General features: G+C 45.1%; 2 protein-coding genes across 12 annotated transcripts in view; both read right to left on the bottom strand.

Moving 5' to 3' along the window:
• The window catches only part of FOXN3 (forkhead box N3), a 404,228-nt gene that overhangs the window by 354,378 nt on the left and 36,624 nt on the right, over window positions 1–13,226 (bottom strand). The window contains exon 1 of one of the 11 annotated variants that reach the window (XM_049705634.1): window positions 7,472–7,489. The exons of the other annotated variants lie outside the window; for them this stretch is intronic. The gene's annotated coding sequence lies outside the window, so the exon portion shown is untranslated. Of the gene's footprint in view, window positions 1–7,471; window positions 7,490–13,226 lie in introns of those variants that run through there. 11 annotated transcript variants of the gene reach the window in all.
• EFCAB11 (EF-hand calcium binding domain 11) overlaps window positions 1–13,226 on the bottom strand; it is a 585,886-nt gene that overhangs the window by 237,210 nt on the left and 335,450 nt on the right. The gene's annotated exons all lie outside the window — the stretch shown is intronic.

The raw sequence follows: 13,226 nt of genomic DNA on the forward strand, positions 1-13,226 counted from the left end.
GGCAAGGGATCCAAAGCTGTGAGTGATGGGGACAAAAGCATAATGAGGAAAAATACAATCAGAGCTGCCACCAGACCCTACAGGGCAGAAAAGGGCTCACTGGGCCCAGCAGTAGTTCAGGTGCTAAGCTGGGGGAAACACCAGCAGTAAACTGCACTAGGTGGGACTTGGATGCAAAACCCTGAGATTGTCACCCAAGCTCTCGACTGTCTTCAAAGCCGGTGTGGCCAGAACATATGATGAGCGATATTTCATAAATCTGAGCCTTTAGTGAAAGGTGCCAATTTCATCCTTAAGTTTACTTACTGCTTCATTCATTCATTCCCTTCAAAGGCAGTCCTTTCCATAAAACTCTCCTCCTAATTTCCACTCGAATCCTGGCAGAGTAAGCATGTCAGGACTGTGCAGAAATTCCACGGCAGTTTGCTGGAGCTCCCGTCCCACACGTAAGGTGGGTGATACGTGCAACGCAGCTGAACACGTGAAAGGGACCATTCCAAGAGAATCTAACTCATTCTCAGTGGCGCCCCTACTGGCTTCAGCCAGCCAGCCCCAAGAGCTGGCTGAGGTCCCACCCTACAGTGGGACTTTGCCTGGTTAGCTGGTTAGACCGGGGCCTCCTGACAGGTCTTCAGCAGTAGACCTGCTCGCTGAGGTGGGACAGGTGCCAAAGGCAAAGATTCCACTGCAAGCATGAAGGAGGTCTTTGACATCACACAAAATGTGATCTCATGTTATGCAGAAGTTAGGTACTAAAGCCAAAACATAAGGCAAAAAATCAAGTGTAGACAAAAATACTTTAAAATTTTAAAATTGAGTGTGACTTCCCTGGCAGTCCAGTGGTTAAGACTGCGCTTCCACTGCAGCGCGCACGGGTTCGATCCCTGGTCAGGGAACTAAGATCCCACATGCTGTGCAGCACAGCCAAAAAAAAATTAAGATACAGGAACCTTATAGATGTGTAACAGGAGGGAAGGGGGCAGGGCACAACCTTTAAAAGAATGACATAGCCGTTGAGGACAAGACAGAAACTGGTTAGAACCTACTAGCTCCAAGATGGCGGGAGACTCGACTTCCAGCGGACCTTGAGCCTCATCACACGCACACTGTAATACATCAGCATCTAAATGACACACCTACAGGTGCCACGACAGTTCTGAGGCTAATTTCCAATTCCTGGAAATCCCCGAAACAGTTGGAATAATCCTCCCCCTCATTAGCCTATGAAATTACCCAGCCCGTAAAAACTAACCACCCCGTATTTTGGGTCCTCTCACCTTCTGAGATGGCCCATACTCTGTGGAGTGTGTTCCTCCCAAAGCCGTTCTTGCCTTTTGAGATGGATGGCATTCTGTCTCTGGAATGTGAATCCCTCTAAATAAATCCACTTCTTACCTAATACTTTGTCTCTCACTGAATTCTTTCTGCAACGAGACATCAAAAACCTGAGCTTCATTAAGTCCTGAGACCAGGTGTGTGATTGCAATTAAAAGACAGTGGGTTCAAGTCCCAATCTGAGTTGTGTGGTTTCAGATATAAAAATTAACAATGTGTAGTTATTGATGGGACAACGAAGATGGATATTAAATAAAGACTTGCTTCTACTTCTCCAGACAACCTCTCCCTCCCTCCCTCTCTCTCTGTCTCTCTGTCTCTCTGTCTCTCTCCCTCTCTCTCTCTCTCTCTCTCTCTCTGTTTCTCTATCATCTATCTTGTCCAGGAGCACATCTTGGCCATGCAGTATCTCCACTGTATACAAAGGGTAGGGGGCAAAGAACAAGTGAATTAGTACAGGGAAGAGGCAGATGAAGTCAGAAACAGGGTGACTGAACCGGGAAAGGAGCAGCGCAAAACTACAAAGCTGACAGGCAGACGGTGGATAGAGGGGAGCAGAGCCCCCATCTGCTGGGCTGGTACTGAGAGGCAGGCTCTACTGCATGGACAGGGCAGGGCTGAGCACAGGCCTTTCAGTACCTGGGGTTCTCAGCCAGGTAAACAAGGCAGGAGGTTTGGGCACAGAAACAGGGTAGGGAACAGTTTGCAGAGCCTATAAAAAGAACCAAGACCCAAGGTCAAGGTTGGACTAGGCAACAAGGATTCTGGAATGGAGTTCCTTAAACCCTGCCTCAGATCAAGATCTGTCCTAGGACTTGGGCAAGCCCGTCCCTCAGGGGAGGCTGAGCCAGCTTTGGCCGTGCAGTGAGGAGAGATGCCTAGGTCTGGAGCCCAGGGGCCCGGCACATCCAGCCACATCAGGGGTAAGGGAGGAAGCAGGCCAGGCGGACCAGCATGGGGGCTCCAGCAGGCCCTGGGGAGCCAGCTGGAAAGCAGGGGTGACGACAGGGCGAGATGGGTACACTTTAGTTTTCGCTACCTGGCTGAGATGCTCAATGCATTCCTGCAAACCTATTCACATCTGAGCAGGCTTAGGCCTCTCTGAACACGAAACTTCTTCCTATTTATCACTTTAAGATTCTCACTGGCCTTCTCGGCACGGGAGGAAGGCACAGCAGTACCAAAAGATAACAAAGTGCAATTACAATACACAGTGTATCAGAACTTCTCTGTACGAATAGCGTCCGGTAGCCAAGTTCCTCTTACCACTGAGTGGAGGATGTCGGGAAAGAGTCAAGTTATTCTCTGGGACCAGGCAGCAACAGGGAAGGGAAAGAGGCAGCTGTATTCACTCAAATATACACCCTGGGGAGAGGGAGTCTGCCCAGAGCAGTGAGGGTCTGCCAGGCTAGTCTTCCTTACACAAGTCAGTAACGAGCATTGGCAAGGAGCTGGACCAGGTTGTGGCCACGTGCAGCCCCAGCGTCACTGGTGAAGGAATGGGGAGAGAAACCAGGAACCACCCTCACTCCACCTGTCCTGACTGGAGGCAAAGAGGGGGAAGCATGCCCCGCCCCCAGTTACCCATACAACTCAGTCCTGGTACTGAAGCTTTGGGCAGCAAAACTCTAGCCCTGGGATGCACTGGCTTTATGAAAAGTAGTAATCTTGTCACTGATTTTATTTATTTATTTATTAAATAATTTTCTAATTCTGTCATTCCTTCTGCATTTATTTATTTATTTGTTTGTTTATTTATTTTATTTTGGGCCGCATTGGGTCTTCGTTGCTGTGCACGGGCTTTCTCTAGTTGCGGCGAGCGGGGGCTACTCTTCGTTGTGGTCCACGGGCTTCTCATCGCGGTGGCTTCTCTTGCTGCGGAGCACGGGCTCTAGGCTTGCGGGCTTCAGTAGTTGCAGCACGCGAGCTCAGCAGTTGTGGCACTCGGGCCCTACAGCACACGGGCTTCAGTAGTTGTGGCTCGTGGGCTCTAGATCGCAGGCTCAGTACTTGCGGTGCACAAGCTGAGCTGCTCTGTGGCATGTGGGATCTTCCCAGACTAGGGCTCGAACCCATGTCCCCTGAATTGGCAGCTGGATTCTAAACCACTGCGCCGCCAGGGCAGTCCTGTCACTGATTTTAGAAGTGACTCTAGAGCCGGTTTACAAGTCTGGGTCTCATTACTTTACAATGACTTATCGTCATGGACCCAAAATTACATTACCCAGCAAGTATCACCTGCTTGCAAGTGAGTTACTTTTTGTTATCTCTGAGGATATTCGAAAAAAAAAATAAAACCAGCTACACCACTTCCTGAATGTGTCCTGCATGCCACTTACTGGCATAAGCGCTTTACACACATGGCTCTGAGGCCATAACTAACTTTCTCAAGGTCACACAGCCAATTACTAGACAAGCTGACATTGGAAACCAGGTTTCCCCTTCCCAGCTTTGCTCTGTGGCATCCAGATACAGTCTCAGTTCAGAAATTTCCAACAGAGGTCCTCCAGATTATTGAAAACATGTAACAACTGCCATGCCCATGCCTAGACCAACTGGAAAGGACACGCAGTGAGTGACAGGTAAGGGGGTCCATGTGCCTTCCGGATGAAATCAGCTCTGAGTGTAAGCTCAGGGGTACAAGAGGTACAGCCTCAACTGAGATGACAGGGTTGCTACCCTACACCAGATGCGGAACAAAAATTTTCTGCCCCACCATTTTGTAGAACAATGCCTTCAAAGGGTTACTACGAGGACATCACACAAACCCTGACACTGTCAAAACTATGCTCAATTAAACTAATAGAGGTTGTTCCATTTCAAAACATGCCTGTGTTACATCCTGATAAGGAGGTATCAAAAGAAAATGAATTTGGATCACTTTTGAATGATGACATCTGCATTACCACGGCAATTCACCTATCAAACTAATTTAGGCTTAGAGCCCAAATCAACACTGCTGTCAGAGAGTTGATTTCTATTCATTTAAAAACTTCCAGGCTCAAGAGTGATCAGTGGGAATTTTAATGTCTTGGGAAAAGGGAGGAAAAAGAGAATGTGAGTACCGCACACAGCAGCAAGACTGGAACTCACAGTTCAGCCAGCAAGCGTTTATGGAGCATCCAGTACAAGGTTCCGTCCTAGGCATGGAGGAAATTCTAAGTCACAACCTCTGTCCTAACAGGGCACACAGTTCCATCCAAAGATGCTGACAATGAGGACGAGGATGAGTGTCTTACTATACGCCAGGTACTGTCCCATGTGCTAAATTAATCTCCACCAGGTACTATTGATTAATAGGTCCATTTTACAGATGAGTAAGTTGAGGCACATTAAGTAGTAAATGTTTAAATAGTACTTCTCATAGATGAGTCTTAAATAATTTTAATGTTCTAGCTCATCTGATCCTCAAAGAACCACAATGAGACAGGCAGCATCAGACACAGGCACACAAAGTGGTAACGGCAGAACCTTGAGTAGAAGGTAGGGCTTGTGGCTGCCAATCCATAATTTCTATAAAGAGAGAGCGTTAAAAGGCAGTCCTGTGAGATCCAGATGAGGTACTGACAAGGAGTTCTACAGGACTGCACTCAGGAGGAGAGCACTTCCGATCTGGGCAGCATCCACGGAGAACAGGGATGGGTACAAGCCTTTGAGGGTAGGTTGTGTTCAGAGGAGTAGAAGGAGAAGGGGCCACCACTGCAGATGCAAAAGGAGCCAGAGCAAAGCATGGAGGTGGACAGGTGCAGTGTGTATGTGGAGATCAGGAAGTAGATCATGTTGGTTTGAAGGACGCTCCATGGGGCGACCACAAGGAGATAGCAATGGTGGAAATGGGGTGCCATTATGAATTTTGTCTAGAGCACGATAGGACAGAAGGAATTAAAATGTCAAGCTTTCCAGAAGGTGAATTTAGAGTGAGGGGATAGTGAAAAAATAATAGTTAAGGAGACAAGTAGATAAGAGTGCTGAATAAATTATAGAATAAGTAATATAGAATAAATTGTATATTCTAAATTATAATTATTCTAAATTATAAATAAATATAGAACACATATAAGAGTAAAAAGAATCAACTCTCCAAATTGAAGGCTCTAATGAGACAGAAAAAGAACTCAGAGAATCTCTACAATAATGTCTACAGCTCAATTCTTGTCTCTGAATTGTTTCTAACTTCATCCTTTTTCTGTGGCTAATCCTCGGGTTGACTCACGTGCTCTCACTCCTCGCTAAAAAGTGAAAGCTACGCATAATCCTCATTAATAATAAATGGAAAAGACTCAGGTTCCTGCACTTGACGGGAAAAGCATCAAGACAGAACAAGCTCTGAAAGTACAGTTGAAGGTGATAATGACTCATCGCAGTTCGACGTCTCCAGAAACCCTCCATGGAAAACCTTACCCAAGCCCACCTGTTCTGCGTTGAATTGCGTCCCCTTGAAAAACTACACTGAAGTCCTAACTCCTGGAACCTCTGAATGTGACCTTATTCGGAAACTGGATCTTGTAGATGAAATTAGTTAAGATGAGGTTACACTGGAGTAAAGTAGACCCTAAAGTCAACATGACGGTGTCCTTATGAGGAGAGAAAAGACTCAGAGACACACACAGGCAGAAAACCACGAGATGCTGGGGGCAGAAACTGGAACTATGCTGACACAGCCACGGAAAGGTAAGGATTGGCAGTGCCCCCAGAAGCCAGGAGAGAGGCACAGAACAGTTCCCCCCAGAGCCTTCAGTCTGCACAGCCCTGCCAATACTTTGATCTTGGATTTCTAGCCTCCAAAACATATGAGAGAATAACTTTCTGTTGCTTTAAAGCCACTCAGTTTGTTGTATCCTTCGTTACAGCAGCCCTAGGGCGCAAATACGCTGGCTTCATTTCAGCTTCTGGGAGGTAGGACAGAAAAGGAAAAACCAGGCACATCTGGGGGCTTGGAGACTTGAATTCCAGGCTCCATTTTGCAACCACCTCCCAGGTGACCCTCCCTGGACCCAGAATCCTTGTCTTTGAAATGAAGCATTTAGGCTGGATGAGCCCTAAGTCCTCTTTTGGTTTCAAACTCTGTATCTAGCACATCATAGCCAAGAAAGTCATCTGCTCGAACATCTACTGAAGGTGAGAGTACGACAGGGCTGAAAAAGGAAAACACAAATTCGAGAAAACTCCCATCACCTGTAGAAGTCAAGGAGAAAGGGAAAAGAAAGAGTAATTAGCGGCGGTCCTTGCATTTACCATATGCCACATTATCATTCCATCTTCATGTCAAATCTGGCCTGCAGCCCCCATGCCATGGCGAGTTAATACAAAGAGACGCTGGGAGCTGCCAGATGCAGAAGGTTAATACAGGGGATAAGAGAATCTCGACGAGCTACACTCCATTTCCCAAACCTGCTCGTGTCAAGGTCATTTAACCCCAGAAATACGAAACCTGCTGCCTGGAGAAGACAAAAAAAAAAAAAAAGAAGAAGAAGAAGAAAAAGGAAGGCTGGCATTGAAACTGTCCCCTCAACCCTCACCCCAGTCATACAACGTGCTTTGCAGCTGGGGGGGCTCTTCGAAACTGCTAGAAACTAATGATTATGAAACAAACCCCACTAGTAAAGACCAACAAGAAATTCCTGTAAAAACCTCATACATACGCACTATTCTACTGTACCTTTTTTTTCCAAGAGTAAATCGCGGCTGTCAAATTACACCCTTTCATTACTGTCATGGACTCTTTTAAGAACAGCTAATCAGAAAAGCCTACAGAGGTATTTAATCAGATTTTTTTTTCTTCCAATGACCTAATGTTTTGGTATGAAACTGCCGCCCGCTCACGCACCGTAGAAATTTAGCACTGTCAGCATTTAATTATTATTTTATCACGGATTTCTTTACTTTCCTACAGGGAAGAAATAACTTAAATTTTTTAAAACTCCAACAAGCGCTTAGCTTTTAAAATCGCCAAGACGCTGCCCTCATTATTTTGCTTTGTCAAAAATACTAGGTGTGGAGATGGGATATATCACAGAAACGCACTTCTGAGTTCATAAGAGCTACCACTATCACCAGCTTCGATCTTCCGGAACACCAAGACAACGTGGTGAAAATTATGTACATCGTGCTGGTTTCCAGGGGATGAAATACTCACGACTCATTCAGGTTTGTATGTGACAGCAGCTCCATGTTCCAAACAATATCCCTGCCCCTGGACACCTGAATGAAGGCCTCGGCTTCACTCTCCCCTTCCTCTTCCTCCAAGTAAACTTTGCCTTGTCTTCTCTAAGGTGGGAAAAAGAGAACAGGGAGGAGAAAGGAAGCTAAATGGAAAAGGGGAGAGAAGACAGGTGTGTAGGTGTGACCCTGACTCCAACAACAGCTGACCCAAGACTCCAAGTCTAGAGGCCAAGAAAGGGAGCATCGGGGCCAAAGGTCTAGATGTGTTCCTCAATCCGGTTTCTCTTTCGTTTCTTCCTCCTCACTCATCTGAAGTCTCTTTTCAGAAAAGTAGCCATTTCATCATCAACACCACAAAAAAAAACCCTCTTCATTTGCCTCTCTTCCCCTTTACCCACAGAGTTCCTGCTTCAGAGTCGAGCTCTGTGAACAAGTTGGGGATGCTTGGTGCAAGCAAGTCATCTCCAAATATTTATTGAGCACCTACTGTAAGTGAGCAATGGTGTTACCTACTGAGGGGGCGACATGGTATAAACATAGGTACAAAGTGGTACCCAGGGAAGATCACGTGTAGGAAGAAAGCTAGTCATTTATCAGAGCATGATACAACTCACGAGCAGTGAGGACAAGAAAGGTTACACTGGTTCGCGCTTACCAGCTCCAGAAGGTGCTTGTGCCACCCATGCACCTAATTTCAAAGCAGAACTTGAGACCCTTCCCCCACCCACATCTGTCCTCCCACCCCTCCCCCAAATTTCTCCCATCTCAGTAAATGCCACCTCCTAGATGTCAGCATCCCGGGACCTCCTTGCCCCTCCCCACTTCTATTCCAATCCACCAGAAAGTCCTCTTCATCGTCACTTTATTCTGTGTAGTCCAGGGACATCCCTCACCTGGCCTCTAGGACTGCACTCTCACCCACCTTGGAACTTCTCTATACACAACAGCAAAAGCGATGATCTAAACAGAAACTTGACTGTGCCATTCGCACTTGTGAACCTGGCCAAAGGTTTCCCACAGCACAAAATAAATCCAACCCCCTCCCAAAGCAGCCTGCCCCAGATCACCTGCTGGGCCTCCACCGGGCTATAACCCTGACAACTAGCCTAAAGCCCGGCACCAATCAAAGATTCAATGTTTGTTTAAATGAATGAATCAAGTGTTTGTTATTCATTTCCCAACAAAGACATAAGTAACGCATGGGGACGATATACATAAATATATGTGTTTACACATGGCTTGGATCATGGATGGTTTGGCCCTTTCCAGGATAACCTTCAAGCTGAGTTGTAGATTAGTCTTTCTTTTCAGTTTCCACAGTTTGATCCAGATTATCCGTGGGCAGCAGCAGAGGGGCAAAAGGGAAGGAGGTGAGGAATGGGTGGCAGCCTCCGAGTCAGGGAAACAACAGCAGTGGTGGAAAGCCTTGGTGATCTTGGGTGAGTAGCAGGCTGAGATTTCAGCCCAGCTCTGCTGCACCTGTAGCTGTGGCCTGCCTTCTATTTCTATATCCTGAGGGAAGGGCTACTTCCTCCATCAGGTGGCTGTTTGGACACTTAGCACTTTATGGCTACTACCTAAACATACAGTTAGCACAGTCAACCTCAAAGAAACCTTTATGCCACCAGAAACTCTTGGTCACGACAAATCAATTCAACATATATACGTTGAAGCCAGGTATCGTTCCAGTCAATGGAAATTTGCAGCTAAAATTAAAAGAATAGTTCCTGCCTTTACGGGACTTACAGACCAGAGTGGGAGGTAGTCATCTATACATACATGGCCTCAGATCCACGCCAGGAAAGAGTACTCTCAGCAGCAGCTGATAGGAATCGGGGTTGATGCTATTACAACAGGGACCCAGGAATGTCTGCATCTTTCCCCTAACCCTAACTCCTTCACTTTACCACCCATGGAGCTATACACAGGAACAAGGGCCTAACAGGAATCAAAGTTTGACTATATCAAGAGCTGAGCCAATCCAGCACTCTGGCAAGGGTTACTCACCTGGCCTTGTAGACGAGGGCAAACACTTGGTAATTTTTAAGGCATAGTGATCTTGCCCACCATTGCTGTGGCCCATTTCATGTTCTATAGTTGGCATATCAGTTTCACACCTGCTCCACCCAAGTGGCAGGAAGGGCAATTGAGGGAGGAGCTGAAACACATATCCCTTGCAGCACACCCTATGATGTAGTTAATATCGTTGCTGTTTTACAGATGAAGAAACAGGCTTGGGGAAGTAAAGGGAATGACTGCCTAAGACCATACAGCCACGGGACAGCTGAGGAGGGTCTAAACCCAGGTCTTTTGATCTCAAGTTCAGATCACTATTCTGGCATTGAGCCTCGCCATGATAGGAAATGCCACGTGTATGAACGGCATGTCTATGTAGGAAGCAGATGTTACGGCCAATCCATAACCACAGTCAGCAACCTGAAAGCAACTGTTTCTAGAAATTTCAAATTGTGGTAAGACTTCAACCACCTAGAATACCTCTCCAGAGTAACCCAGAGATTTAAATAAGAAGATAAATAAGAAGATTGTGCCCTTGAACTTTTGTTCAGAAACCTATTAACTCTTTCTTTGAACACAATTCTAATCACTTGTGTTCTCTGATTTCTTAGCCTCTGGCCTGGGAGACGTGGTCAATTAAAATGGATTCCTGGAGGGAAAGAGAGTGATTACAATGAAAAGTGATAGAGAGTTAAAAAAAAAAAAGAAAAGAAAAGAATCGGGCAGAGGTTGGCAAACTTCTCCTGTAAAGATAAAGATCAGAGAGTAAATATTTTAGGCATCATGGATCATACTTTCTCTGTTGTGACGACTCAACCTCACCCTTGTAGCTCAAAATAAGCCGCAGACCAATGTGTAAATGAAGGAGCATGGCTGTGTTCCAATAGACTTTTATTTACAGAAACAGGTGGTGGGTCAAGTTTGGCCCAGAGGCTACCGTTTGCAAACCGTGGAATAGAAAAAAGCTTCAACGCCAACACAATATCTAGAAAATCTCAGCAGTCTGGGACCATAGCTTAAAGAAACAAATAATCCCAACCTCAACAGCCCTTAGGACAACTGGCATCACAGAATATCATGGTCCTTCATCATAAGATTATAGAAGTTTAGAAATCTAAACAGCCTTGGGAATATTATGGTCTGACTTCCCATTTTTACACATGAGGAAATAAATTCTCAGAGAGGTTAAGGGACTTGCTAAAGGTCAAACAGCTAATTAATGATTAAACTTAAATTAGAAGCAGGGTTTTGCTTCTATGTTTAGAACTCTTTCCATTATTCCATGTCTATTATTTTAGCCTTTCGGTAACAATGGATAGAGGAAATGCTCATTTAATTAAAACACTACACCCTTGAGATTGTTAAGATTCTGAAATCACTAAAATACACAGTTCTAGATGTTTAGAAAGATGATTGTGAATCATCAAGACAAAGGTTAAATTAGGTTTAATGTCCTCAGAGAATATAATTTCCGAAGTAGGGATAAAAAGAATACATTTCAAATAATTAAAAAGTTAATATACGTGGAAATTTCTATTCTCCCTTGTGCATGGGGAAATGAGGTACCGCTTGTCCATTAGTAGGAGCAGAAAAGCTTGCCATCGTATTTGATCAGTTTAGACCTGTTCGTAAATTCTGACCACTTCCAGGACAGCCCAAAAATCACCAAGGCATTGGCAGGCCCCAGGTAATTTCTCAAATTGCTGGACGCCCATATTCATTCAATTCTAAGTGAAAAACAAAAGCCACCCTCAGTCCTACCTGTCCCTTTCTCTTTTCTATCATTAGCAATGTCTTCTGCTCCTTTTCTGAATTAATTAGGAAATAAAAATAGAACCCCTGACATGTTTATAAAGATTCCAAATGCTGGTTAAACATGAAAGAACAGAGGTTGGGAACACGGAGGTGACAAATTTTATTTCTGTGATGACAAGTTAGAGTACTCCTGCCAGCTGGACCTTGCAGCAGTCAGAAGCACGCACCTGTCTATGGGGAAGTCAGAGAGGAGTGGGGGAGCAGAAAGAGACTGGGGGGTCAGTGGCCTGCCACACCATGCAAATGAGCTATAATTGCTCAGGGTCACTGAGGACTGCTCATCTTGGGGAGGTTCCTGACAGCTCCTGACACCGGGGAATGCAGGGAGACCACTTCTCTTCTCCTGACCACACAAGTGGTCCTGTTTCTGTTTACAGACCCCAGAGCAGGGCTGTGGTTCAGGGAGTTCACCTTCCTCTAAACAGGAGAAGGGCGAAGGGGGTGGGTCGACTACTGCTTTGGAGTGTCCCCGAGATGCACTTCCCGGTTTGACAAACCTGCCAAAGGAAATGAGAAGCGATAAGTGATTGGGCCCCGATTAGATCAGCCACCTTGGGAAAGGTGCTGAGCCAGAGATACTGCACTGAAATAAGGAGAAACCTGGGACTAGATTTCTAGCAAGCAATCCCGAAGTAGATATGGTCTGAATTGGAAATGGATTTCATGGGCAGATAAAGTCTAATAAATGGCAGGTCCCTCAAAACTCATATATCATCCAGTCTCACACAGTGTCTGTGAAGTTTGTTATCAATAATTTAACAACGGGAGAACCTAGCCCTTAGCAAATATTTAATTTCAAAACATACCTACTGATTTACTCAGATACAGCATACATAGTATATTAAAAATATATTACAAGGAGCCAAATGCCAATAACGCTGCACTTGGAGAAGACCAGGGGCACTGGGTGCTTTCCGAACATTTCCGTTAAAGGAGGAACTGGACCCTCCGTCCAAAGAGCTAGTCCACTTAGCAATTTCTAAATTGTGTGGCGAAGAAAGCTTGCCTGTGAGCCCTGCTTCAAACAGCACGGACACCACCTGAGCTCCTATTCCCAGCCAAGCAACAAGCCAGATGCCACGTGTACAAGTTCTGAGGGACAAGAATCAGGGGTCCCCTCAGGAACAGCTCTCCATGCCAGGCCTGAAGGCTAAAGGAAGCGAGGGCATTTATACAAAGCAAGGTCTTTAGTAGCAAAGAGGGGACTTTTTTTTTTAATTGACGTAGAGTTGATTGACAATATGTTAATTTCTGCTGTACAGCAAAGCAATTCAGTTATATATATATATATATATACATACATATGTGTGTATATATATATATGTATATGTATATATACACACATACATTCTTTTTTTGTATTCTCTTCCATTATGATTTATCACAGGATAGTGAATACAGTTCCCTGTGCTCTACAGTAGGACCTTGTTCTTTATCCATTCTCTGTATGATAGTTTGCACCTGCTAATCCCAAACTCACCCTCCATCCCTCCCCCACCCTGCCATCCCACTGGCAACCACAAGTCTGTTCTCTATGTCCGTGAGTCTGTTTCTGTTTCACAGATAAGTTCATTTGTGTCATATTTTAGATTCCACATATAAGTGATATCATGTGGTATTCGTCTTTCTCTTTCTGACTTACTTCACTTAGCAGGATATTATCTCAGTCCCTCCATGCTGCTGCAGATGGCATTATTTCACTCTTTTTTTATGGCTGAGTAATGTTCCATTGTCCACATCTTCTTTATCAATTCATCTGTCAGTGGACATTTAGGTTGTTTTCATGTCTCAGCTATTGTGAATAGTGCTGCTACAAACATAGGGGTGCATGTATCTTTTTGGATTATAGTTTTGTCCAGATATATGCCCAGGAGTGGGATTGCTGGATCATATGACAA

This window comes from Orcinus orca, chromosome 2 (assembly GCF_937001465.1).
Source record: "Orcinus orca chromosome 2, mOrcOrc1.1, whole genome shotgun sequence".
Taxonomy (NCBI): Eukaryota; Metazoa; Chordata; class Mammalia; order Artiodactyla; family Delphinidae; genus Orcinus; species Orcinus orca.